Genomic DNA, 19,680 nt, shown 5'->3' on the forward strand with positions numbered 1-19,680 from the left:
GCAAAAGAACCGGAACAGCGTGAAAGACATGTAACAATGAGCAACAGCTAAAATAAAGCGGTTTTATCGAAACGCAAGAACTGTTCAATCCCGCTTTCACTCTTATCCCGTCTGCCGAAATAGCTCAGTTGGGAGAGCGTTAGACTGAAGATCCAGAGGTCCTTGGCTCGATCCCGGGTTTTGGCGTCCAAAGCACTTTTTTGTTAAATCTGTTGGTGTGCAAGTATTTTGCAATAATTCTAACGAGTGAAACGATTACGCAGGTGAGCACACATGCTTGATAAAAAAATGCTGATTCAGAATTCATCGCGGCAGTAGGCGTTGCAAAAGAACCGGAACAGCGTGAACGACATGTAATAATGTGCAACAGCTAAAATAAAGTGGTTTTACCGAAACGCAAGAACTGTTGAATCCCGCTTTCACTCTTCTCCCGTCTGCCGAAATAGCTCAGTTGGGAGAGCGTTAGACTGAATATCTAAAGGTCCCTGGTTCGATCCCGGGTTTCCGCGTCCAAAGCACATTTTTGTTAAATCTGTCGGTATGCAAGTATTTTGCAATAATTCTAACGAGTGAAACGATTACGCAGGTGAACACACATGCTTGATAAAAAAATGCTGATTCAGAATGCATCGCGGCAGTAGGCGTTGGAAAAGAACCGGAACAGCGTGAAAGACATGTAATAATGTGCAACAGCTAAAATAAAGCGGTTTTACCGAAACGCAAGAACTGTTGAATCCCGCTTTCACTCTTCTCCCGTCTTCCGAAACAGCTCAGTTGGGAGAGCGTTAGACTGAAGATCTAAAGGTCCCTGGTTCGATCCCGGGTTTCGGCGTGCAAAGCACATTTTTGCTAAATCTGTCGGTATGCAAGTATTTTGCAACAATTCTAACGAGTGAAACGATTACGCAGGTGAACACACATGCATGATAAAAAAATGCTGATTCAAAATGCATCGCGGCAGTAGGCGTTGCAAAAGAACCGGAACAGCGTGAACGACATGTAATAATGTGCAACAGCTAAAATAAATTTGTTTTACCGAAACGCAAGAACTGTTGAATCCCGCTTTCACTCTTCTCCCGTCTGCCGAAATAGCTCAGTTGGGAAAGCGTTAGAGTGAAGATCTAAAGATGCCTTGTTCGATCCCGGGTTTCCGCGTCCAAAGCACATTTTTGTTAAATCTGTCGGTATGCAAGTATTTAGCAATAATTCCAACGAGTGAAACGATTACGCAGGTGAACACACATGCTTGATAAAAAAATGCTGATTCAGAATGCATCGCGGCAGTAGGCGTTGCAAAAGAACCGGAACAGCGTGAAAGACATGTAATAATGTGCAACAGCTAAAATAAAGCGGTTTTACCGAAACGCAAGAGCTGTTGAATCCTGCTTTCACTCTTCTCCCGTCTGCCGAAATAGCTCAGTTGGGAGAGCGTTAGACTGAAGATCTAAAGGTGCCTGGTTCGATCCCGGGTTTCCGCGTCCAAAGCACATTTTTGTTAAATCTGTCGGTATGCAAGTATTTTGCAATAATTCCAACAAGTGAAACGGTTACGCAGGTGAACACACATGCTTGAAAAAAAAAAGGCTGATTCAGAATGCATCGCGGCAGTAGGCGTTGGAAAAGAACCGGAACAGCGTGAAAGACATGTAATAATGTGCAACAGCTAAAATAAAGCGGTTTTACTGAAACGCAAGAATTGTTGAATCCCGCTTTCACTCTTCTCCCGTCTGCCGAAATAGCTCAGTTGGGAGAGCGTTAGACTGAAGATCTAAAGGTCCCTGGTTCGATCCCGGGTTTCGGCGTGCAAAGCACATTTTTGCTAAATCTGTCGGTATGCAAGTATTTTGCAACAATTCTAACGAGTGAAACGATTACGCAGGTGAACACACATGCTTGATAAAAAAATGCTGATTCAGAATGCATCGCGGCAGTAGGCGTTGCAAAAGAACCGGAACAGCGTGAAAGACATGTAATAATGTGCAACAGCTAAAATAAAGTGGTTTTACCGAAACGCAAGAACTGTTGAATCCCGCTTTCACTCTTCTCCCGTCTGCCGAAATAGCTCAGTTGGGAGAGCGTTAGACTGAAGATCTAAAGGTTTCTGGTTCGATCCCGGGTTTCCGCGTCCGAAGCACATTTTTGTTAAATCTGTCGGTATGCAAGTATTTTGCAATAATTCCAACGAGTGAAACGGTTACGCAGGTGAACACACATGCTTGATAAAAAAATGCTGATTCAGAATGCATCGCGGCAGTAGGCGTTGCAAAAGAACCGGAACAGCGTGAAAGACATGTAATAATGTGCAACAGCTAAAATAAAGCGGTTTTACCGAAACGCAAGAGCTGTTGAATCCTGCTTTCACTCTTCTCCCGTCTGCCGAAATAGCTCAGTTGGGAGAGTGTTAGACTGAAGAGCTAAAGGTCCCTGGTTCGATCCCGGGTTTCAGCTTCCAAAGCACATTTTTGTTAAATCTGTCGGTATGCAAGTATTTTGCAATAATTCTAACGAGTGAAACGATCACGCAGGTGAACACACATGCTTGATAAAAAAATGCTGATTCAGAATGCATCGCGGCAGTAGGCGTTGCAAAATAACCGGAACAGCGTGAAAGACATGTAAAAATGAGCAACAGCTAAAATAAAGCGGTTTTATCGAAACGCAAGAACTGTTCAATCCCGCTTTCACTCTTATCCCGTCTGCCGAAATAGCTCAGTTGGGAGAGCGTTAGACTGAAGATCCAAAGGTCCTTGGCTCGATCCCGGGTTTTGGCGTCCAAAGCACTTTTTTGTTAAATCTGTCGGTGTGCAAGTATTTTGCAATAATTCTAACGAGTGAAACGATTACGCAGGTGAGCACACATGCTTGATAAAAAAATGCTGATTCAGAATTCATCGCGGCAGTAGGCGTTGCAAAAGAACCGGAACAGCGTGAAAGACATGTAATAATGTGCAACAGCTAAAATAAAGCGGTTTTACCGAAACGCAAGAACTGTTAAATCCCGCTTTCACTCTTTTTCCCGTCTGCCGAAATAGCTCAGTTGGGAGAGCGTTAGACTGAATATCTAAAGGTCCCTGGTTCGATCCCGGGTTTCCGCGTCCAAAGCACATTTTTGTTAAATCTGTCGGTATGCAAGTGTTTTGCAATAATTCTAACGAGTGAAACGGTTACGCAGATGAACACACATGCTTGATAAAAAAAATGCTGATTCAGAATGCATCACGGCAGTAGGCTTTGCAAAAGAACCGGAACAGCGTGAAAGACATGTAATAATGTGCAACAGCTAAAATAAAGCGGTTTTACCGAAACGCAAGAACTGTTGAATCCCGCTTTCACTCTTCTCCTGTCTGCCGAAATAGCTCAGTTGGGACAGCGTTAGACTGAAGATCTAAGGTCCCTGGTTCGATCCCGGGTTTCCGCGTCCAAAGCACATTTTTGTTAAATCTGTCGGTATGCAATTATTTTGCAATAATTCTAACGAGTGAAACGATTACGCAGGTGAACACACATGCTTGATAAAAAAATGCTGATTCAGAATGCATCGCGACAGTAGGCGTTGGAAAAGAACCGGAACAGCGTGAAAGACATGTAACAATGAGCAACAGCTAAAATAAAGCGGTTTTATCGAAACGCTAGAACTGTTCAATCCCGCTTTCACTCTTATCCCGTCTGCCGAAATAGCTCAGTTGGGAGAGCGTTAGACTGAAGATCTAAAGGTCCCTGGTTCGATCCCGGGTTTCGGCGTGCAAAGCACATTTTTGCTAAATCTGTCGGTATGCAAGTATTTTGCAACAATTCTAACGAGTGAAACGATTACGCAGGTGAACACACATGCATGATAAAAAAATGCTGATTCAGAATGCATCGCGGCAGTAGGCGTTGCAAAAGAACCGGAACAGCGTGAACGACATGTAATAATGTGCAACAGCTAAAATAAATTGGTTTTACCGAAACGCAAGAACTGTTGAATCCCGCTTTCACTCTTCTCCCGTCTGCCGAAATAGCTCAGTTGGGAAAGCGTTAGAGTGACGATCTAAAGATGCCTTGTTCGATCCCGGGTTTCCGCGTCCAAAGCACATTTTTGTTAAATCTGTCGGTATGCAAGTATTTAGCAATAATTCCAACGAGTGAAACGATTACGCAGGTGAACACACATGCTTGAAAAAAAAAGGCTGATTCAGAATGCATCGCGGCAGTAGGCGTTGGAAAAGAACCGGAACAGCGTGAAAGACATGTAATAATGTGCAACAGCTAAAATAAAGCGGTTTTACCGAAACGCAAGAATTGTTGAATCCCGCTTTCACTCTTCTCCCGTCTGCCGAAATAGCTCAGTTGGGAGAGCGTTAGACTGAAGATCTAAAGGTCCCTGGTTCGATCCCGGGTTTCGGCGTGCAAAGCACATTTTTGCTAAATCTGTCGGTATGCAAGTATTTTGCAATAATTCTAACGAGTGAAACGATTACGCAGGTGAACACACATGCTTGATAAAAAAATGCTGATTCAGAATGCATCGCGGCAGTAGGCGTTGGAAAAGAACCGGAACAGCGTGAAAGACATGTAATAATGTGCAACAGCTAAAATAAAGCGGTTTTACCGAAACGCAAGAACTGTTGAATCCCGCTTTCACTCTTCTCCCGTCTTCCGAAACAGCTCAGTTGGGAGAGCGTTAGACTGAAGATCTAAAGGTCCCTGGTTCGATCCCGGGTTTCGGCGTGCAAAGCACATTTTTGCTAAATCTGTCGGTATGCAAGTATTTTGCAACAATTCTAACGAGTGAAACGATTACGCAGGTGAACACACATGCATGATAAAAAAATGCTGATTCAGAATGCATCGCGGCAGTAGGCGTTGCAAAAGAACCGGAACAGCGTGAACGACATGTAATAATGTGCAACAGCTAAAATAAATTGGTTTTACCGAAACGCAAGAACTGTTGAATCCCGCTTTCACTCTTCTCCCGTCTGCCGAAATAGCTCAGTTGGGAAAGCGTTAGAGTGAAGATCTAAAGATGCCTTGTTCGATCCCGGGTTTCCGCGTCCAAAGCACATTTTTGTTAAATCTGTCGGTATGCAAGTATTTAGCAATAATTCCAACGAGTGAAACGATTACGCAGGTGAACACACATGCTTGATAAAAAAATGCTGATTCAGAATGCATCGCGGCAGTAGGCGTTGCAAAAGAACCGGAACAGCGTGAAAGACATGTAATAATGTGCAACAGCTAAAATAAAGCGGTTTTACCGAAACGCAAGAGCTGTTGAATCCTGCTTTCACTCTTCTCCCGTCTGCCGAAATAGCTCAGTTGGGAGAGCGTTAGACTGAAGATCTAAAGGTGCCTGGTTCGATCCCGGGTTTCCGCGTCCAAAGCACATTTTTGTTAAATCTGTCGGTATGCAAGTATTTTGCAATAATTCCAACAAGTGAAACGGTTACGCAGGTGAACACACATGCTTGAAAAAAAAAAAGGCTGATTCAGAATGCATCGCGGCAGTAGGCGTTGGAAAAGAACCGGAACAGCGTGAAAGACATGTAATAATATGCAACAGCTAAAATAAAGCGGTTTTACCGAAACGCAAGAATTGTTGAATCCCGCTTTCACTCTTCTCCCGTCTGCCGAAATAGCTCAGTTGGGAGAGCGTTAGACTGAAGATCTAAAGGTCCCTGGTTCGATCCCGGGTTTCGGCGTGCAAAGCACATTTTTGCTAAATCTGTCGGTATGCAAGTATTTTGCAACAATTCTAACGAGTGAAACGATTACGCAGGTGAACATACATGCTTGATAAAAAAATGCTGATTCAGAATGCATCGCGGCAGTAGGCGTTGCAAAAGAACCGGAACAGCGTGAAAGACATGTAATAATGTGCAACAGCTAAAATAAAGTGGTTTTACCGAAACGCAAGAACTGTTGAATCCCGCTTTCACTCTTCTCCCGTCTGCCGAAATAGCTCAGTTGGGAGAGCGTTAGACTGAAGATCTAAAGGTTTCTGGTTCGATCCCGGGTTTCCGCGTCCGAAGCACATTTTTGTTAAATCTGTCGGTATGCAAGTATTTTGCAATAATTCCAACGAGTGAAACGGTTACGCAGGTGAACACACATGCTTGATAAAAAAATGCTGATTCAGAATGCATCGCGGCAGTAGGCGTTGCAAAAGAACCGGAACAGCGTGAAAGACATGTAATAATGTGCAACAGCTAAAATAAAGCGGTTTTACCGAAACGCAAGAGCTGTTGAATCCTGCTTTCACTCTTCTCCCGTCTGCCGAAATAGCTCAGTTGGGAGAGTGTTTGACTGAAGAGCTAAAGGTCCCTGGTTCGATCCCGGGTTTCAGCGTCCAAAGCACATTTTTGTTAAATCTGTCGGTATGCAAGTATTTTGCAATAATTCTAACGAGTGAAACGATCACGCAGGTGAACACACATGCTTGATAAAAAAATGCTGATTCAGAATGCATCGCGGCAGTAGGCGTTGCAAAATAACCGGAACAGCGTGAAAGACATGTAACAATGAGCAACAGCTAAAATAAAGCGGTTTTATCGAAACGCAAGAACTGTTCAATCCCGCTTTCACTCTTATCCCGTCTGCCGAAATAGCTCAGTTGGGAGAGCGTTAGACTGAAGATCCAAAGGTCCTTGGCTCGATCCCGGGTTTTGGCGTCCAAAGCACTTTTTTGTTAAATCTGTCGGTGTGCAAGTATTTTGCAATAATTCTAACGAGTGAAACGATTACGCAGGTGAGCACACATGCTTGATAAAAAAATGCTGATTCAGAATTCATCGCGGCAGTAGGCGTTGCAAAAGAACCGGAACAGCGTGAAAGACATGTAATAATGTGCAACAGCTAAAATAAAGCGGTTTTACCGAAACGCAAGAACTGTTAAATCCCGCTTTCACTCTTTTTCCCGTCTGCCGAAATAGCTCATTTGGGAGAGCGTTAGACTGAATATCTAAAGGTCCCTGGTTCGATCCCGGGTTTCCGCGTCCAAAGCACATTTTTGTTAAATCTGTCGGTATGCAAGTGTTTTGCAATAATTCTAACGAGTGAAACGGTTACGCAGATGAACACACATGCTTGATAAAAAAAATGCTGATTCAGAATGCATCACGGCAGTAGGCGTTGCAAAAGAACCGGAACAGCGTGAAAGACATGTAATAATGTGCAACAGCTAAAATAAAGCGGTTTTACCGAAACGCAAGAACTGTTGAATCCCGCTTTCACTCTTCTCCCGTCTGCCGAAATAGCTCAGTTGGGACAGCGTTAGACTGAAGATCTAAGGTCCCTGGTTCGATCCCGGGTTTCCGCGTCCAAAGCACATTTTTGTTAAATCTGTTGGTATGCAATTATTTTGCAATAATTCTAACGAGTGAAACGATTACGCAGGTGAACACACATGCTTGATAAAAAAATGCTGATTCAGAATGCATCGCGGCAGTAGGCGTTGCAAAAGAACCGGAAGCGTGAAAGACATGTAATAATGTGCAACAGCTAAAATAAAGCAGTTTTACCGAAACGCAATAACTGTTGAATCCCGCTTTCACTCTTCTCCCGTCTGCCGAAATAGCTCAGTTGGGAGAGCGTCAGAGTGAAGATCTAAAGGTCCCTGGTTCGATCCAGAGTTTCCGCCTCAAAAGCACATTTTTGTTAAATCTGTCGGTATGCAAGTATTTTGCAATAATTCTAACGAGTGAAACGATTACGCAGGTGAACACACATGCTTGTTAAAAAAATGCTTATTCAGAATGCATCGCGGCAGTAGGCGTTGCAAAAGAACCGGAACAGCGTGAAAGACATGTAATAATGTGCAACAGCTAAAATAAAGCGGTTTTACCGAAACGCAAGAACTGTTGAATCCCGCTTTCACTCTTCTCCCGTCTGCCGAAATAGCTCATTTGGGAGAGCGTTAGACTGAAGATCCAAAGGTCCCTGGTTCGATCCCGGGTTTCCGCGTCCAAAGCACATTTTTGTTAAATCTGTCGGTATGCAATTATTTTGCAATAATTTTAACGAGTGAAACGGTTACGCAGGTGAGCACACATGCTTGATAAAAAAAATGCTGATTCAGAATGCATCGCGGCAGTAGGCGTTGCAAAAGACCAGGAACAGCGTGAAAGACATGTAATAATGTGCAACAGCTAAAATAAAGCGGTTTTACCGAAACGCAAGAACTGTTGAATCCCGCTTTCACTCTTCTCCTTTCTGCCGAAAATGCTCAAGTGGGAGAGCGTTAGACTGAAGGTCTAAAGGTCCCTGGTTCAATCCCGGGTTTCCGCGTCCAAAGCACATTTTTGTTAAATCTGTCGGTATGCAAGTATTTTGCAATAATTCTAACGAGTGAAACGGTTACGCAGGTGAACACACATGCTTGATAAAAAAATGCTGATTCAGAATGCATCGCGGCCGTAGGCGTTGCAAAAGAACCGGAACAGCGTGAAAGACATGTAATAATGTGCAACAGCTAAAATAAAGCGGTTTTACCGAAACGCAAGAACTGTTGAATGCCGCTTTCACACTTCTCCCGTCTGCCGAAATAGCTCAGTTGGGAGAGCGTTAGACTGAATATCTAAAGGTCCCTGGTTCGATCCCGGGTTTCCGCGTCCAAAGCACATTTTTGGTAAATCTGTCGGTATGCAAGTGTTTTGCAATAATTCTAACGAGTGAAACGGTTACGCAGGTGAACACACATGCTTGATAAAAAAAATGCTGATTCAGAATGCATCACGGCAGTAGGCGTTGCAAAAGAACCGGAACAGCGTGAAAGACATGTAATAATGTGCAACAGCTAAAATAAAGCGGTTTTACCGAAACGCAAGAACTGTTGAATCCCGCTTTCACTCTTCTCCCGTCTGCCGAAATAGCTCAGTTGGGACAGCGTTAGACTGAAGATCTAAGGTCCCTGGTTCGATCCCGGGTTTCCGCGTCCAAAGCACATTTTTGTTAAATCTGTCGGTATGCAATTATTTTGCAATAATTCTAACGAGTGAAACGATTACGCAGGTGAACACACATGCTTGATAAAAAAATGCTGATTCAGAATGCATCGCGGCAGTAGGCGTTGCAAAAGAACCGGAACAGCGTGAAAGACATGTAATAATGTGCAACAGCTAAAATAAAGCGGTTTTACCGAAACGCAATAACTGTTGAATCCCGCTTTCACTCTTCTCCCGTCTGCCGAAATAGCTCTGTTGGGAGAGCGTCAGAGTGAAGATCTAAAGGTCCCTGGTTCGATCCAGGGTTTCCGCCTCAAAAGCACATTTTTGTTAAATCTGTCGGTATGCAAGTATGTTGCAATAATTCTAACGAGTGAAACGATTACGCAGGTGAACACACATGCTTGTTAAAAAAATGCTGATTCAGAATGCATCGCGGCAGTAGGCGTTGCAAAAGAACCGGAACAGCGTGAAAGACATGTAATAATGTGCAACAGCTAAAATAAAGCGGTTTTACCAAAACGCAAGAACTGTTGAATCCCGCTTTCACTCTTCTCCCGTCTGCCGAAATAGCTCAGTTGGGAGAGCGTTAGACTGAAGATCCAAAGGTCCCTGGTTCGATCCCGGGTTTCCGCGTCCAAAGCACATTTTTGTTAAATCTGTCGGTATGCAGTTATTTTGCAATAATTTTAACGAGTGAAACGGTTACGCAGGTGAGCACACATGCTTGATAAAAAAATGCTGATTCAGAATGCATCGCGGCAGTAGGCGTTGCAAAAAACCCGGAACAGCGTGAAAGACATGAAATAATGTGCAACAGCTAAAATAAAGCGGTTTTACCGAAACGCAAGAACTGTTGAATCCCGCTTTCACTCTTCTCCCTTCTGCCGAAATAGCTCAAGTGGGAGAGCGTTAGACTGAAGGTCTAAAGGTCCCTGGTTCAATCCCGGGTTTCCGCGTCCAAAGCACATTTTTGTTAAATCTGTCGGTATGCAAGTATTTTGCAATAATTCTAACGAGTGAAACGGTTACGCAGGTGAACACACATGTTTGATAAAAAAATGCTGATTCAGAATGCATCGCGGCCGTAGGCGTTGCAAAAGAACCGGAACAGCGTGAAAGACATGTAATAATGTGCAACAGCTAAAATAAAGCGGTTTTACCGAAACGCAAGAACTGTTGAATGCCGCTTTCACACTTCTCCCGTCTGCCGAAATAGCTCAGTTGGGAGAGCGTTACACTGAAGATCCAAAGGTCTCTGGTTCGATCCCAGGTTTCGGCGTCCAAAGCACATTTTTGTTAAATCTGTCGGTATGCAATTATTTTGCAATATTTCTAACGAGTGAAACGATTACGCAGGTGAACAAACATGCTTGATAAAAAAATGCTGATTCAGAATGCATCGCGGCAGTAGGCGTTGCAAAAGAACCGGAACAGCGTGAAAGACATGTAATAATGTGCAACAGCTAAAATAAAGCGGTTTTACCGAAACGCAAGAACTGTTGAATCCCGCTTTCACTCTTCTCCCGTCTGCCGAAATAGCTCAGTTGGGACAGCGTTAGACTGAAGATCTAAAGGTCCCTGGTTCGATCCCGGGTTTCCGCGTCCAAAGCACATTTTTGTTAAATCTGTCGGTATGCAATTATTTTGCAATATTTCTAACGAGTGAAACGATTACGCAGGTGAACACACATGCTTGATAAAAAAATGCTGATTCAGAATGCATCGCGGCAGTAGGCGTTGCAAAAGACCCGGAACAGCGTGAAAGACATGTAATAATGTGCAACAGCTAAAATAAAGTGGTTTTACCGAAACGCAAGAACTGTTGAATCCCGCTTTCACTCTTCTCCCGTCCGCCGAAATAGCTCAAGTGGGAGAGCGTTAGACTGAAGGTCTAAAGGTCCCTGGTTCAATCCCGGGTTTCCGCGTCCAAAGCACATTTTTCTTAAATCTGTCGGTATGCAGTTATTTTGCAATAATTTTAACGAGTGAAACGGTTACGCAGGTGAGCACACATGCTTGATAAAAAAATGCTGATTCAGAATGCATCGCGGCAGTAGGCGTTGCAAAAGACCCGGAACAGCGTGAAAGACATGTAATAATGTGCAACAGCTAAAATAAAGTGGTTTTACCGAAACGCAAGAACTGTTGAATCCCGCTTTCACTCTTCTCCCGTCTGCCGAAATAGCTCAAGTGGGAGAGCATTAGACTGAAGGTCTAAAGGTCCCTGGTTCAATCCCGGGTTTCCGCGTCCAAAGCACATTTTTCTTAAATCTGTCGGTATGCAAGTATTTTGCATTAATTCTAACGAGTGAAACGGTTACGCAGGTGAACACACATGCTTGATAAAAAAATGCTGATTCAGAATGCATCGCGGCAGTAGGCGTTGCAAAAGAACCGGAACAGCGTGAAAGACATGTAATAATGTGCAACTGCTAAAATAAAGCGGTTTTACCGAAACGCAAGAACTGTTGAATGCCGCTTTCACTCTTCTCCCGTCTGCCGAAATAGCTCAGTTGGGACAGCGTTAGACTGAAGATCTAAAGGTCCCTGGTTCGATCCCGAGTTACCGCGTCCAAAGCACATTTTAGTTAAATCTGTCGGTATGCAAGTATTTTGCAAAATTTTAACGAGTGAAACGGTTACGCAGGTGAACACACATGCTTGATAAAAAAATGCTGATTCAGAATGCATCGCGGCAGTAGGCGTTGCAAAAGAACCGGAACAGCGTGAAAGACATGTAATAATGTGCAACAGCTATAATAAAGCGGTTTTACCGAAACGCAAGAACTGTTGAATCCCGCTTTCGCTCCTCTCCCGTCTGCCGAAATAGCTCAGTTGGGACAGCGTTAGACTGAAGATCTAAAGGTCCCTGGTGCGATCCCGGGTTTCGGCGTCCAAAGCACATTTTTGTTATATCTGTCGGTATGTAAGTATTTTGCAATAATTCTAACGAGTGAAACGATTACGCAGGTGAACACACATGCTTGATAAAAAAATGCTGATTCAGACTGCATCGCGGCAGTAGGCGTTGCGAAAGAACCGGAACAGCGTAAAGACTTGTAATAATGTGCAACAGCTAAAATAAAGCGGTTTTACCGAAACGCAAGAACTGTTGAATCCCACTTTCACTCTTCTCCCGTCGGCCGAAATAACTCAGTTGGGAGAGTGTTAGACTGAAGATCTAAAGGTCCCTGGTTCGATCCCGGGTTTCGGCTTCCAAAGCACTTTTTTTTTGTTAAATCTGTCGGTATGCAAGTATTTTGCAATAATTCTAACGAGTGAAACGGTTACGCAGGTGAGCACACATGCTTGATAAAAAAATGCTGATTCAGAATGCATCGCGGCAGTAGGCGTTGGAAAAGGACCGGAACAGCGTGAAAGACATGTAATAATGTGCAACAGCTAAAATAAAGCGGTTTTACCGAAACGCAAGAACTGTTGAATCCCGCTTTCACTCTTCTCCCGTCTGCCGAAATAGCTCAGTTGGGAGAGCGTTAGACTGAAGATCTAAAGGTCCCTGGTTCGATCCCGGGTTTCGGCGTGCAAAGCACATTTTTGCTAAATCTGTCGGTATGCAAGTATTTTGCAATTATTATAACGAATGAAACGATTACGCAGGTGAACACACATGCTTGATAAAAAAATGCTTATTCAGAATGCATCGCGGCAGTAGGCGTTGCAAAAGAACCGGAACAGCTTGAAAGACATGTAATAATGTGCAACAGCCAAAATAAAGCGGTTTTACCGAAACGCAAGAACTGTTGAATCCCGCTTTCACTCTTCTCCCGCCTGCCGAAATAGCTCAGTTGGGAGAGCGTTAGTCCGAAGATCTAAAGGTCCCTGGTTTGATCTCGGGTTTCGGCGTCCAAAGCACATTTTTGTTAAATCTGTCGGTATGCAAGTATTTTGCAATAATTCTAACGAGTGAAACGATTACGAAGGTGAACACACATGCTTGATAAAAAAATGCTGATTCAGAATGCAGCGCGGCAGTAGGCGTTGGAAAAGAACCGGAACAGCGTGAAAAACATGTAATAATGTGCAACAGCTAAAATAAAGCGGTTTTACCGGAACGCAAGAACTGTTGAATCCCGCTTTCACTCTTCTCCCGTCTGCCGAAATAGCTCAGTTGGGAGAGCGTTAGACTGAAGATCTAAAGGTCCCTGGTTCGATCCCGGGTTGCGGCGTCCAAAGCACATTTTTGTTAAATCTGTCGGTATGCAAGTATTTTGCAATAATTCTAACGAGTGAAACGATTACGCAGGTGAACACACATGCTTTATAAAAAAATGCTGATTCAGAATGCATTGCGGCAGTAGGCGTTGCAAAAGAACCGGAACAGCGTGAAAGACTTGTAATAATGTGCAACAGCTAAAATAAAGCGGTTTTACCGAAACGCAAGAACTGTTGAATCCCGCTTTCAATTTTCTCCCGTCTGCCGAAATAGCTCAGTTGGGAGAGCGTTAGACTGAAGATCTAAAGGTCCCTGGTTCGATCCCGGGTTGCGGCGTCCAAAGCACATTTTTGTTAAATCTGTCGGTATGCAAGTATTTTGCAATAATTCTAACGAGTGAAACGATTACGCAGGTGAACACACATGCTTTATAAAAAAATGCTGATTCAGAATGCATTGCGGCAGTAGGCGTTGCAAAAGAACCGGAACAGCGTGAAAGACTTGTAATAATGTGCAACAGCTAAAATAAAGCGGTTTTACCGAAACGCAAGAACTGTTGAATACCGCTTTCAATTTTCTCCCGTCTGCCGAAATAGCTCAGTTGGGAGAGCGTTAGACTGAAGATCTAAAGGTCTCTGGTTCAATCCCGGGTTTCGGCGTCCAAAGCACAATTTTGTTAAATCTGTCGGTATGTAAGTATTTTGCAATAATTCTAACGAGTGAAACGATTACGCAGGTGAACACACATGCTTGATAAAAAATGCTGATTCAGATTGTACCGCGGCAGTAAGCGTTGCGAAAGAACCGGAACAGCGTAAAGACTTGTAATAATGTGCAACAGCTAAAATAAAGCGGTTTTACCGAAACGCAAGAACTGTTGAATCCCGCTTTCACTCTTCTCCCTTCTGCCGAAATAGCTCATTTGGGAGAGCGTTAGACTGAAGATCTAAAGGTCCCGGGTTCGATCTAGGGTTTCGGCGTCCAAAGCACATTTTTGGTAAATCTGTCAGTATGCAAGTATTTTGCAATAATTCTAACGAGTGAAACGATTACGCAGGTGAACACACATGCTTGATAAAAAAAATGCTGATTCAGATTGCATCGCAGCAGTAGGCGTTGCAAAAGAACCGGAACAGCGTGAAAGACATGTAATAATAGGGAGTTTTAGTGCTGGGTACCCAAGCGGCTTGCGTACGCAGGACGTTGGGGCGGCGGTATTGCGCATGCGCGAAACCCCAAACAGATGCGTCGCAAGATCGCAGGGGCGATGGGGCCATGCGTCCGCGCGGTCCACCTTCGCAAGAACTCACGGCGTCCGCACTGCGGATACTCTAGCCGTCGAGTTAAAACAAGCCAAAGTGCCAGCACTTATAGCGATTACACGGTTTCAGCCAGATCTCCAGAGCTAGAATGGCCTGGAACATAGAAACTATAAAACATATGTTAGCCCCCGACAAACTGAATAGGTGGCGCCATCTAGCGCGGCTATAGTGAAACAGAAAACCACAACTTTGTTATTGCAGAAACATTGTGCATTGTACATCTGGTGCAAAAACTGCGCAGTGACAATATTACAAAGGAGTAACCATTTTATTCATTTTCACCTCAAAAACATTACGCGTAAGCTAACATATTCATGACTGCGGTTGCACGAAGTGTCAGAAGATGTCGAAACTGTCGTTACAGTAACGTTGTATTTTTCATTTTTTGCGTATACCGGATTACTGTACACAATAAAAAAAGTGTCCTGATCTCTATGTATGTCTAATTTAACATTTTAAAATCATAAAAAGACTTAAATAATTCTTACGCGACAAGACGCTACGGCTCTGCGAGCGCGTGTGAACTTCGTGCGGCTTGCGTTTGCCTGCGTGCCACCGTGGCGCCAACTAAAAGGCATTCCGGTTGGGTATGGGTTGGGAACGCAACGCCGCACGCTCCCAAGCCCGCAAGGCCCCAAGAGAATGCGTACCCAGCACTAAAACTCCCTAATGTGCAACAGCTAAAATTAAGCGGTTTTACCGAAACGCAAGAACTGTTGAATCCCGCTTTCACTCTTCTCCCGTCTGCCGAAATAGCTCAGTTGGGAGAGCGTTAGACTGAAGATCTAAAGGTGCCTGGTTCGATCCCGGGTTTCCGCGTCCAAAGCACATTTTTGTTAAATCTGTCGGTATGCAAGTATTTTGCAATAATTCCAACGAGTGAAACGGTTACGCAGGTGAACACACATGCTTGAAAAAAAAAAGGCTGATTCAGAATGCATCGCGGCAGTAGGCGTTGGAAAAGAACCGGAACAGCGTGAAAGACATGTAATAATGTGCAACAGCTAAAATAAAGCAGTTTTACCGAAACGCAAGAATTGTTGAATCCCGCTTTCACTCTTCTCCCGTCTGCCGAAATAGCTTAGTTGGGAGAGCGTTAGACTGAAGATCTAAAGGTCCCTGGTTCGATCCCGGGTTTCGGCGTGCAAAGCACATTTTTGCTAAATCTGTCGGTATGCAAGTATTTTGCAACAATTCTAACGAGTGAAACGATTACGCAGGTGAACACACATGCTTGATAAAAAAATGCTGATTCAGAATGCATCGCGGCAGTAGGCGTTGCAAAAGAACCGGAACAGCGTGAAAGACATGTAATAATGTGCAACAGCTAAAATAAAGTGGTTTTACCGAAACGCAAGAACTGTTGAATCCCGCTTTCACTCTTCTCCCGTCTGCCGAAATAGCTCAGTTGGGAGAGCGTTAGACTGAAGATCTAAAGGTGCCTGGTTCGATCCCGGGTTTCCGCGTCCAAAGCACATTTTTGTTAAATCTGTCGGTATGCAAGTATTTTGCAATAATTCCAACGAGTGAAACGGTTACGCAGGTGAACACACATGGTTGATAAAAAAATGCTGATTCAGAATGCATCGCGGCAGTAGGCGTTGCAAAAGAACCGGAACAGCGTGAAAGACATGTAATAATGTGCAACAGCTAAAATAAAGCGGTTTTACCGAAACGCAAGAACTGTTGAATCCCGCTTTCACTCTTCTCCCGTCTGCCGAAATAGCTCAGATGGGAGAGCGTTAGAGTGAAGATCTAAAGGTTCCTAATTCGATCCCGGGTTTCGGCGTCCAAAGCGCATTTTTGTTAAATCTCTCGGTGTGCAAGTATTTTGCAATAATTCTAACGAGTGAAACGGTTACGCAGGCGAACACACATGCTTGATAAAAAACTGCTTATTCAGAATGCATCGCGACAGTAGGCGTTGCAAAAGAACCGGAACAGCGTGAAATACATGTAATAAGGTACAACAGCTAAAATAAAGCGGTTTTACCGAAACGCAAGAACTGTTGAATCCCGCTTTCACTCTTCTCCCGTCTGCCGAAATAGCTCAGTTGGGAGAGCGTTAGACTGAAGATCTAAAGGTCCATGGTTTGATCCCGGGTTTCGGCGTTCAAAGCACATTTTTGCTAAATCTGTCGGTATGCAAGTATTTTGCGATAATTCTAACGAGTGAAACGGTTACGCAGGTGAACACACATGCTTGATAAAAAAATGCTGATTCAGAATGCATCGCGGCAGTAGGCGTTGCGAAAGAACCGGAACAGCGTAAAGACTTGTAATAATGTGCAACAGCTAAAATAATGCGGTTTTACCGAAACGCAAAAACTGTTGAATCCCGCTTTCACTCTTCTCCCGTCTGCCGAAATAGCTCAGTTGGGAGAGCGTTAGACTGAAGATCCAAAGGTCCTTGGCTCGATCCCGGGTTTCGGCGTCCAAAGGACTTTTTTTTTGTTAAATTTTTCGGTATACAAGTATTTGGCAATAATTCTAACCAGTGAAACGGGTACGCAGGTGAACACACATGCTTGATAAAAAAATGCCGATTCAGAATGCATCGCGGCAGTAGGCGTTGCGAAAGAACCGGAACAGCGTAAAGACATGTAATAATGTGCAACAGCTAAAATAAAGCGGTTTTACCGAAACGCAAGAACTGTTGGATCCCGCTTTCACTCTTCTCCCGTCAGCCGAAATAGCTCAGTTGGAAGAGCGTTAGACTGAAGATCTAAAGATCCCTGGTTCGATCCCGGGTTTCCACGTCCAAAGCACATTTTTGTTAAATCTGTCGGTATGCAAGTATTTTGCAATAATTCTAACGAGTGAAACGATTACGCAGGTGAACATACATGCTTGTTAAAAAATGCTGATTCAGAATGCATCGCGGCAGTAGGCGTTGCAAAAGAACCGGAACAGCGTGAAAGACATGTATAATGTGCAACAGCTAAAATAAAGCGGTTTTACCGAAACCCAAGAACTGTTGAATCCCGCTTTCACTCTTCTCCCGTCTGCCGAATTAGCTCAGTTGAGAGAGCGTTAGACTGAAGATCTAAAGGTCCCTGGTTCGATCCCGGGTTTCGGCGTCCAAAGCACATTTTTGTTAAATCTGTCGGTATGCAAGTATTTGGCAATAGTTCTAACCAGTGAAACGGTTACGCAGGTGAACACACATGCTTGATAAAAAAATGCCGATTCAGAATGCATCACGGCAGTAGGCGTTGCGAAAGAACCGGAACAGCGTAAAGACATGTAATAATGTGCAACAGCTAAAATAAAGCGGTTTTACCTAAACGCAAGAACTGTTGGATCCCGCTTTCACTCTTCTCCCGTCAGCCGAAATAGCTCAGTTGGGAGAGCGTTAGACTGAAGATCTAAAGATCTCTGGTTCGATCTCGGGTTTCGGCGTCCAAAGCACATTTTTGTTAAATCTGTCGGTATGCAAGTATTTTGCAATAATTCTAACGAGTGAAACGATTACGAAGGTGAACACACATGCTTGATAAAAAAATGCTGATTCAGAATGCAGCGCGGCAGTAGGCGTAGCAAAAGAACCGGAACAGCGTGAAAAACATGTAATAATGTGCAACAGCTAAAATAAAGCGGTTTTACCGGAACGCAAGAACTGTTGAATCCCGCTTTCACTCTTCTCCCGTCTGCCGAAATAGCTCAGATGGGAGAGCGTTAGAGTGAAGATCTAAAGGTTCCTAATTCGATCCCGGGTTTCGGCGTCCAAAGCGCATTTTTGTTAAATCTCTCGGTGTGCAAGTATTTTGCAATAATTCTAACGAGTGAAACGGTTACGCAGGCGAACACACATGCTTGATAAAAAACTGCTTATTCAGAATGCATCGCGACAGTAGGCGTTGCAAAAGAACCGGAACAGCGTGAAATACATGTAATAAGGTACAACAGCTAAAATAAAGCGGTTTTACCGAAACGCAAGAACTGTTGAATCCCGCTTTCACTCTTCTCCCGTCTGCCGAAATAGCTCAGTTGGGAGAGCGTTAGACTGAAGATCTAAAGGTCCATGGTTTGATCCCGGGTTTCGGCGTTCAAAGCACATTTTTGCTAAATCTGTCGGTATGCAAGTATTTTGCGATAATTCTAACGAGTGAAACGGTTACGCAGGTGAACACACATGCTTGATAAAAAAATGCTGATTCAGAATGCATCGCGGCAGTAGGCGTTGCGAAAGAACCGGAACAGCGTAAAGACTTGTAATAATGTGCAACAGCTAAAATAATGCGGTTTTACCGAAACGCAAAAACTGTTGAATCCCGCTTTCACTCTTCTCCCGTCTGCCGAAATAGCTCAGTTGGGAGAGCGTTAGACTGAAGATCCAAAGGTCCTTGGCTCGATCCCGGGTTTCGGCGTCCAAAGGACTTTTTTTTTGTTAAATTTGTCGGTATACAAGTATTTGGCAATAATTCTAACCAGTGAAACGGTTACGCAGGTGAACACACATGCTTGATAAAAAACTGCTGATTCAGAATGCATCGCGACAGTAGGCGTTGCAAAAGAACCGGAACAGCGTGAAATACATGTACTAAGGTGCAACAGCTAAAATAAAGCGGTTTTACCGAAACGCAAGAACTGTTGAATCCCGCTTTCACTCTTCTCCCGTCTGCCGAAATAGCTCAGTTGGGAGAGCGTTAGACTGAAGATCTAAAGGTCCATGGTTTGATCCCGGGTTTCGGCGTCCAAAGCACATTTTTGTTAAATCTGTCGGTATGCAAGTATTTTGCAATAATTCTAACGAGTGAAACGGTTACGCAGGTGAACACACATGCTTGATAAAAAAATGCTGATTCAGAATGCATCGCGGCAGTAGGCGTTGCAAAAGAACCGGAACAGCGTGAAAGACACGTAATAATGTGCAACAGCTAAAATAAAGCGGTTTTACCGAAACGCAAGAACTGTTGAATCCCGCTTTCACTCTTCTCCCGTCAGCCGAAAGCGCTCAGTTGGGAGAGCGTTAGACTGAAGATCTAAAGATCCCTGGTTCGATCCCGGGTTTCCGCGTCCAAAGCACATTTTTGTTAAATCTGTCGGTATGCAAGTATTTTGCAATAATTCTAACGAGTGAAACGATTACGCAGGTGAACACACATGCTTGTTAAAAAAATGCTGATTCAGAATCCATCGCGGCAGTAGGCGTTGCAAAAGAACCGGAACAGCGTGAAAGACATGTAATAATGTGCAACAGCTAAAATAAAGCGGTTTTACCGAAACGCAAGAACTGTTGAATCCCACTTTCACTTTT

The 19,680-nt window shown here is 43.9% G+C and overlaps 51 non-coding genes across 51 annotated transcripts; all 51 read left to right on the forward strand.

The window, feature by feature from the left end:
* The first annotated feature begins 113 nt into the window (after window positions 1-113).
* Window positions 114-186, forward strand: TRNAF-GAA (transfer RNA phenylalanine (anticodon GAA)). Its single transcript has one exon. It is a non-coding gene; the product is annotated as a tRNA-Phe (tRNA).
* A 250-nt stretch (window positions 187-436) lies between these two features.
* TRNAF-GAA (transfer RNA phenylalanine (anticodon GAA)) lies at window positions 437-509 on the forward strand. The gene has a single exon. It is a non-coding gene; the product is annotated as a tRNA-Phe (tRNA).
* A 250-nt stretch (window positions 510-759) lies between these two features.
* On the forward strand, window positions 760-832 carry TRNAF-GAA (transfer RNA phenylalanine (anticodon GAA)). Its single transcript has one exon. It is a non-coding gene; the product is annotated as a tRNA-Phe (tRNA).
* Window positions 833-1,405: 573 nt separating this feature from the next.
* On the forward strand, window positions 1,406-1,478 carry TRNAF-GAA (transfer RNA phenylalanine (anticodon GAA)). Its single transcript has one exon. It is a non-coding gene; the product is annotated as a tRNA-Phe (tRNA).
* Window positions 1,479-1,729: 251 nt separating this feature from the next.
* TRNAF-GAA (transfer RNA phenylalanine (anticodon GAA)) lies at window positions 1,730-1,802 on the forward strand. Its single transcript has one exon. It is a non-coding gene; the product is annotated as a tRNA-Phe (tRNA).
* Window positions 1,803-2,052: 250 nt separating this feature from the next.
* TRNAF-GAA (transfer RNA phenylalanine (anticodon GAA)) lies at window positions 2,053-2,125 on the forward strand. Its single transcript has one exon. It is a non-coding gene; the product is annotated as a tRNA-Phe (tRNA).
* Window positions 2,126-2,375: 250 nt separating this feature from the next.
* On the forward strand, window positions 2,376-2,448 carry TRNAF-GAA (transfer RNA phenylalanine (anticodon GAA)). The gene has a single exon. It is a non-coding gene; the product is annotated as a tRNA-Phe (tRNA).
* Window positions 2,449-2,698: 250 nt separating this feature from the next.
* On the forward strand, window positions 2,699-2,771 carry TRNAF-GAA (transfer RNA phenylalanine (anticodon GAA)). Its single transcript has one exon. It is a non-coding gene; the product is annotated as a tRNA-Phe (tRNA).
* Window positions 2,772-3,022: 251 nt separating this feature from the next.
* Window positions 3,023-3,095, forward strand: TRNAF-GAA (transfer RNA phenylalanine (anticodon GAA)). Its single transcript has one exon. It is a non-coding gene; the product is annotated as a tRNA-Phe (tRNA).
* A 251-nt stretch (window positions 3,096-3,346) lies between these two features.
* Window positions 3,347-3,418, forward strand: TRNAF-GAA (transfer RNA phenylalanine (anticodon GAA)). The gene has a single exon. It is a non-coding gene; the product is annotated as a tRNA-Phe (tRNA).
* Window positions 3,419-3,668: 250 nt separating this feature from the next.
* On the forward strand, window positions 3,669-3,741 carry TRNAF-GAA (transfer RNA phenylalanine (anticodon GAA)). The gene has a single exon. It is a non-coding gene; the product is annotated as a tRNA-Phe (tRNA).
* A 573-nt stretch (window positions 3,742-4,314) lies between these two features.
* Window positions 4,315-4,387, forward strand: TRNAF-GAA (transfer RNA phenylalanine (anticodon GAA)). Its single transcript has one exon. It is a non-coding gene; the product is annotated as a tRNA-Phe (tRNA).
* Window positions 4,388-4,637: 250 nt separating this feature from the next.
* Window positions 4,638-4,710, forward strand: TRNAF-GAA (transfer RNA phenylalanine (anticodon GAA)). Its single transcript has one exon. It is a non-coding gene; the product is annotated as a tRNA-Phe (tRNA).
* Window positions 4,711-5,283: 573 nt separating this feature from the next.
* On the forward strand, window positions 5,284-5,356 carry TRNAF-GAA (transfer RNA phenylalanine (anticodon GAA)). The gene has a single exon. It is a non-coding gene; the product is annotated as a tRNA-Phe (tRNA).
* A 252-nt stretch (window positions 5,357-5,608) lies between these two features.
* Window positions 5,609-5,681, forward strand: TRNAF-GAA (transfer RNA phenylalanine (anticodon GAA)). Its single transcript has one exon. It is a non-coding gene; the product is annotated as a tRNA-Phe (tRNA).
* Window positions 5,682-5,931: 250 nt separating this feature from the next.
* Window positions 5,932-6,004, forward strand: TRNAF-GAA (transfer RNA phenylalanine (anticodon GAA)). The gene has a single exon. It is a non-coding gene; the product is annotated as a tRNA-Phe (tRNA).
* Window positions 6,005-6,254: 250 nt separating this feature from the next.
* TRNAF-GAA (transfer RNA phenylalanine (anticodon GAA)) lies at window positions 6,255-6,327 on the forward strand. Its single transcript has one exon. It is a non-coding gene; the product is annotated as a tRNA-Phe (tRNA).
* A 250-nt stretch (window positions 6,328-6,577) lies between these two features.
* On the forward strand, window positions 6,578-6,650 carry TRNAF-GAA (transfer RNA phenylalanine (anticodon GAA)). Its single transcript has one exon. It is a non-coding gene; the product is annotated as a tRNA-Phe (tRNA).
* Window positions 6,651-6,901: 251 nt separating this feature from the next.
* Window positions 6,902-6,974, forward strand: TRNAF-GAA (transfer RNA phenylalanine (anticodon GAA)). The gene has a single exon. It is a non-coding gene; the product is annotated as a tRNA-Phe (tRNA).
* A 251-nt stretch (window positions 6,975-7,225) lies between these two features.
* TRNAF-GAA (transfer RNA phenylalanine (anticodon GAA)) lies at window positions 7,226-7,297 on the forward strand. Its single transcript has one exon. It is a non-coding gene; the product is annotated as a tRNA-Phe (tRNA).
* Window positions 7,298-7,868: 571 nt separating this feature from the next.
* Window positions 7,869-7,941, forward strand: TRNAF-GAA (transfer RNA phenylalanine (anticodon GAA)). Its single transcript has one exon. It is a non-coding gene; the product is annotated as a tRNA-Phe (tRNA).
* Window positions 7,942-8,515: 574 nt separating this feature from the next.
* On the forward strand, window positions 8,516-8,588 carry TRNAF-GAA (transfer RNA phenylalanine (anticodon GAA)). Its single transcript has one exon. It is a non-coding gene; the product is annotated as a tRNA-Phe (tRNA).
* A 251-nt stretch (window positions 8,589-8,839) lies between these two features.
* TRNAF-GAA (transfer RNA phenylalanine (anticodon GAA)) lies at window positions 8,840-8,911 on the forward strand. Its single transcript has one exon. It is a non-coding gene; the product is annotated as a tRNA-Phe (tRNA).
* Window positions 8,912-9,484: 573 nt separating this feature from the next.
* TRNAF-GAA (transfer RNA phenylalanine (anticodon GAA)) lies at window positions 9,485-9,557 on the forward strand. The gene has a single exon. It is a non-coding gene; the product is annotated as a tRNA-Phe (tRNA).
* Window positions 9,558-9,807: 250 nt separating this feature from the next.
* TRNAF-GAA (transfer RNA phenylalanine (anticodon GAA)) lies at window positions 9,808-9,880 on the forward strand. Its single transcript has one exon. It is a non-coding gene; the product is annotated as a tRNA-Phe (tRNA).
* Window positions 9,881-10,130: 250 nt separating this feature from the next.
* Window positions 10,131-10,203, forward strand: TRNAF-GAA (transfer RNA phenylalanine (anticodon GAA)). Its single transcript has one exon. It is a non-coding gene; the product is annotated as a tRNA-Phe (tRNA).
* A 250-nt stretch (window positions 10,204-10,453) lies between these two features.
* TRNAF-GAA (transfer RNA phenylalanine (anticodon GAA)) lies at window positions 10,454-10,526 on the forward strand. The gene has a single exon. It is a non-coding gene; the product is annotated as a tRNA-Phe (tRNA).
* Window positions 10,527-10,776: 250 nt separating this feature from the next.
* On the forward strand, window positions 10,777-10,849 carry TRNAF-GAA (transfer RNA phenylalanine (anticodon GAA)). Its single transcript has one exon. It is a non-coding gene; the product is annotated as a tRNA-Phe (tRNA).
* A 250-nt stretch (window positions 10,850-11,099) lies between these two features.
* Window positions 11,100-11,172, forward strand: TRNAF-GAA (transfer RNA phenylalanine (anticodon GAA)). Its single transcript has one exon. It is a non-coding gene; the product is annotated as a tRNA-Phe (tRNA).
* Window positions 11,173-11,744: 572 nt separating this feature from the next.
* TRNAF-GAA (transfer RNA phenylalanine (anticodon GAA)) lies at window positions 11,745-11,817 on the forward strand. The gene has a single exon. It is a non-coding gene; the product is annotated as a tRNA-Phe (tRNA).
* Window positions 11,818-12,066: 249 nt separating this feature from the next.
* Window positions 12,067-12,139, forward strand: TRNAF-GAA (transfer RNA phenylalanine (anticodon GAA)). Its single transcript has one exon. It is a non-coding gene; the product is annotated as a tRNA-Phe (tRNA).
* Window positions 12,140-12,392: 253 nt separating this feature from the next.
* TRNAF-GAA (transfer RNA phenylalanine (anticodon GAA)) lies at window positions 12,393-12,465 on the forward strand. Its single transcript has one exon. It is a non-coding gene; the product is annotated as a tRNA-Phe (tRNA).
* Window positions 12,466-12,715: 250 nt separating this feature from the next.
* Window positions 12,716-12,788, forward strand: TRNAF-GAA (transfer RNA phenylalanine (anticodon GAA)). Its single transcript has one exon. It is a non-coding gene; the product is annotated as a tRNA-Phe (tRNA).
* A 250-nt stretch (window positions 12,789-13,038) lies between these two features.
* On the forward strand, window positions 13,039-13,111 carry TRNAF-GAA (transfer RNA phenylalanine (anticodon GAA)). Its single transcript has one exon. It is a non-coding gene; the product is annotated as a tRNA-Phe (tRNA).
* Window positions 13,112-13,361: 250 nt separating this feature from the next.
* TRNAF-GAA (transfer RNA phenylalanine (anticodon GAA)) lies at window positions 13,362-13,434 on the forward strand. The gene has a single exon. It is a non-coding gene; the product is annotated as a tRNA-Phe (tRNA).
* A 250-nt stretch (window positions 13,435-13,684) lies between these two features.
* On the forward strand, window positions 13,685-13,757 carry TRNAF-GAA (transfer RNA phenylalanine (anticodon GAA)). Its single transcript has one exon. It is a non-coding gene; the product is annotated as a tRNA-Phe (tRNA).
* A 248-nt stretch (window positions 13,758-14,005) lies between these two features.
* TRNAF-GAA (transfer RNA phenylalanine (anticodon GAA)) lies at window positions 14,006-14,078 on the forward strand. Its single transcript has one exon. It is a non-coding gene; the product is annotated as a tRNA-Phe (tRNA).
* Window positions 14,079-15,166: 1,088 nt separating this feature from the next.
* Window positions 15,167-15,239, forward strand: TRNAF-GAA (transfer RNA phenylalanine (anticodon GAA)). The gene has a single exon. It is a non-coding gene; the product is annotated as a tRNA-Phe (tRNA).
* Window positions 15,240-15,490: 251 nt separating this feature from the next.
* On the forward strand, window positions 15,491-15,563 carry TRNAF-GAA (transfer RNA phenylalanine (anticodon GAA)). The gene has a single exon. It is a non-coding gene; the product is annotated as a tRNA-Phe (tRNA).
* Window positions 15,564-15,813: 250 nt separating this feature from the next.
* Window positions 15,814-15,886, forward strand: TRNAF-GAA (transfer RNA phenylalanine (anticodon GAA)). Its single transcript has one exon. It is a non-coding gene; the product is annotated as a tRNA-Phe (tRNA).
* Window positions 15,887-16,136: 250 nt separating this feature from the next.
* TRNAF-GAA (transfer RNA phenylalanine (anticodon GAA)) lies at window positions 16,137-16,209 on the forward strand. The gene has a single exon. It is a non-coding gene; the product is annotated as a tRNA-Phe (tRNA).
* Window positions 16,210-16,459: 250 nt separating this feature from the next.
* TRNAF-GAA (transfer RNA phenylalanine (anticodon GAA)) lies at window positions 16,460-16,532 on the forward strand. The gene has a single exon. It is a non-coding gene; the product is annotated as a tRNA-Phe (tRNA).
* Window positions 16,533-16,781: 249 nt separating this feature from the next.
* TRNAF-GAA (transfer RNA phenylalanine (anticodon GAA)) lies at window positions 16,782-16,854 on the forward strand. The gene has a single exon. It is a non-coding gene; the product is annotated as a tRNA-Phe (tRNA).
* Window positions 16,855-17,106: 252 nt separating this feature from the next.
* Window positions 17,107-17,179, forward strand: TRNAF-GAA (transfer RNA phenylalanine (anticodon GAA)). Its single transcript has one exon. It is a non-coding gene; the product is annotated as a tRNA-Phe (tRNA).
* A 248-nt stretch (window positions 17,180-17,427) lies between these two features.
* Window positions 17,428-17,500, forward strand: TRNAF-GAA (transfer RNA phenylalanine (anticodon GAA)). The gene has a single exon. It is a non-coding gene; the product is annotated as a tRNA-Phe (tRNA).
* Window positions 17,501-17,749: 249 nt separating this feature from the next.
* TRNAF-GAA (transfer RNA phenylalanine (anticodon GAA)) lies at window positions 17,750-17,822 on the forward strand. The gene has a single exon. It is a non-coding gene; the product is annotated as a tRNA-Phe (tRNA).
* A 250-nt stretch (window positions 17,823-18,072) lies between these two features.
* On the forward strand, window positions 18,073-18,145 carry TRNAF-GAA (transfer RNA phenylalanine (anticodon GAA)). Its single transcript has one exon. It is a non-coding gene; the product is annotated as a tRNA-Phe (tRNA).
* Window positions 18,146-18,395: 250 nt separating this feature from the next.
* Window positions 18,396-18,468, forward strand: TRNAF-GAA (transfer RNA phenylalanine (anticodon GAA)). The gene has a single exon. It is a non-coding gene; the product is annotated as a tRNA-Phe (tRNA).
* A 249-nt stretch (window positions 18,469-18,717) lies between these two features.
* On the forward strand, window positions 18,718-18,790 carry TRNAF-GAA (transfer RNA phenylalanine (anticodon GAA)). Its single transcript has one exon. It is a non-coding gene; the product is annotated as a tRNA-Phe (tRNA).
* A 253-nt stretch (window positions 18,791-19,043) lies between these two features.
* Window positions 19,044-19,116, forward strand: TRNAF-GAA (transfer RNA phenylalanine (anticodon GAA)). Its single transcript has one exon. It is a non-coding gene; the product is annotated as a tRNA-Phe (tRNA).
* A 250-nt stretch (window positions 19,117-19,366) lies between these two features.
* On the forward strand, window positions 19,367-19,439 carry TRNAF-GAA (transfer RNA phenylalanine (anticodon GAA)). Its single transcript has one exon. It is a non-coding gene; the product is annotated as a tRNA-Phe (tRNA).
* The last annotated feature ends 241 nt before the right edge of the window (window positions 19,440-19,680 follow it).

Source organism: Rhipicephalus microplus, chromosome 4, assembly GCF_043290135.1.
Source record: "Rhipicephalus microplus isolate Deutch F79 chromosome 4, USDA_Rmic, whole genome shotgun sequence".
NCBI classification, from domain to species: Eukaryota; Metazoa; Arthropoda; class Arachnida; order Ixodida; family Ixodidae; genus Rhipicephalus; species Rhipicephalus microplus.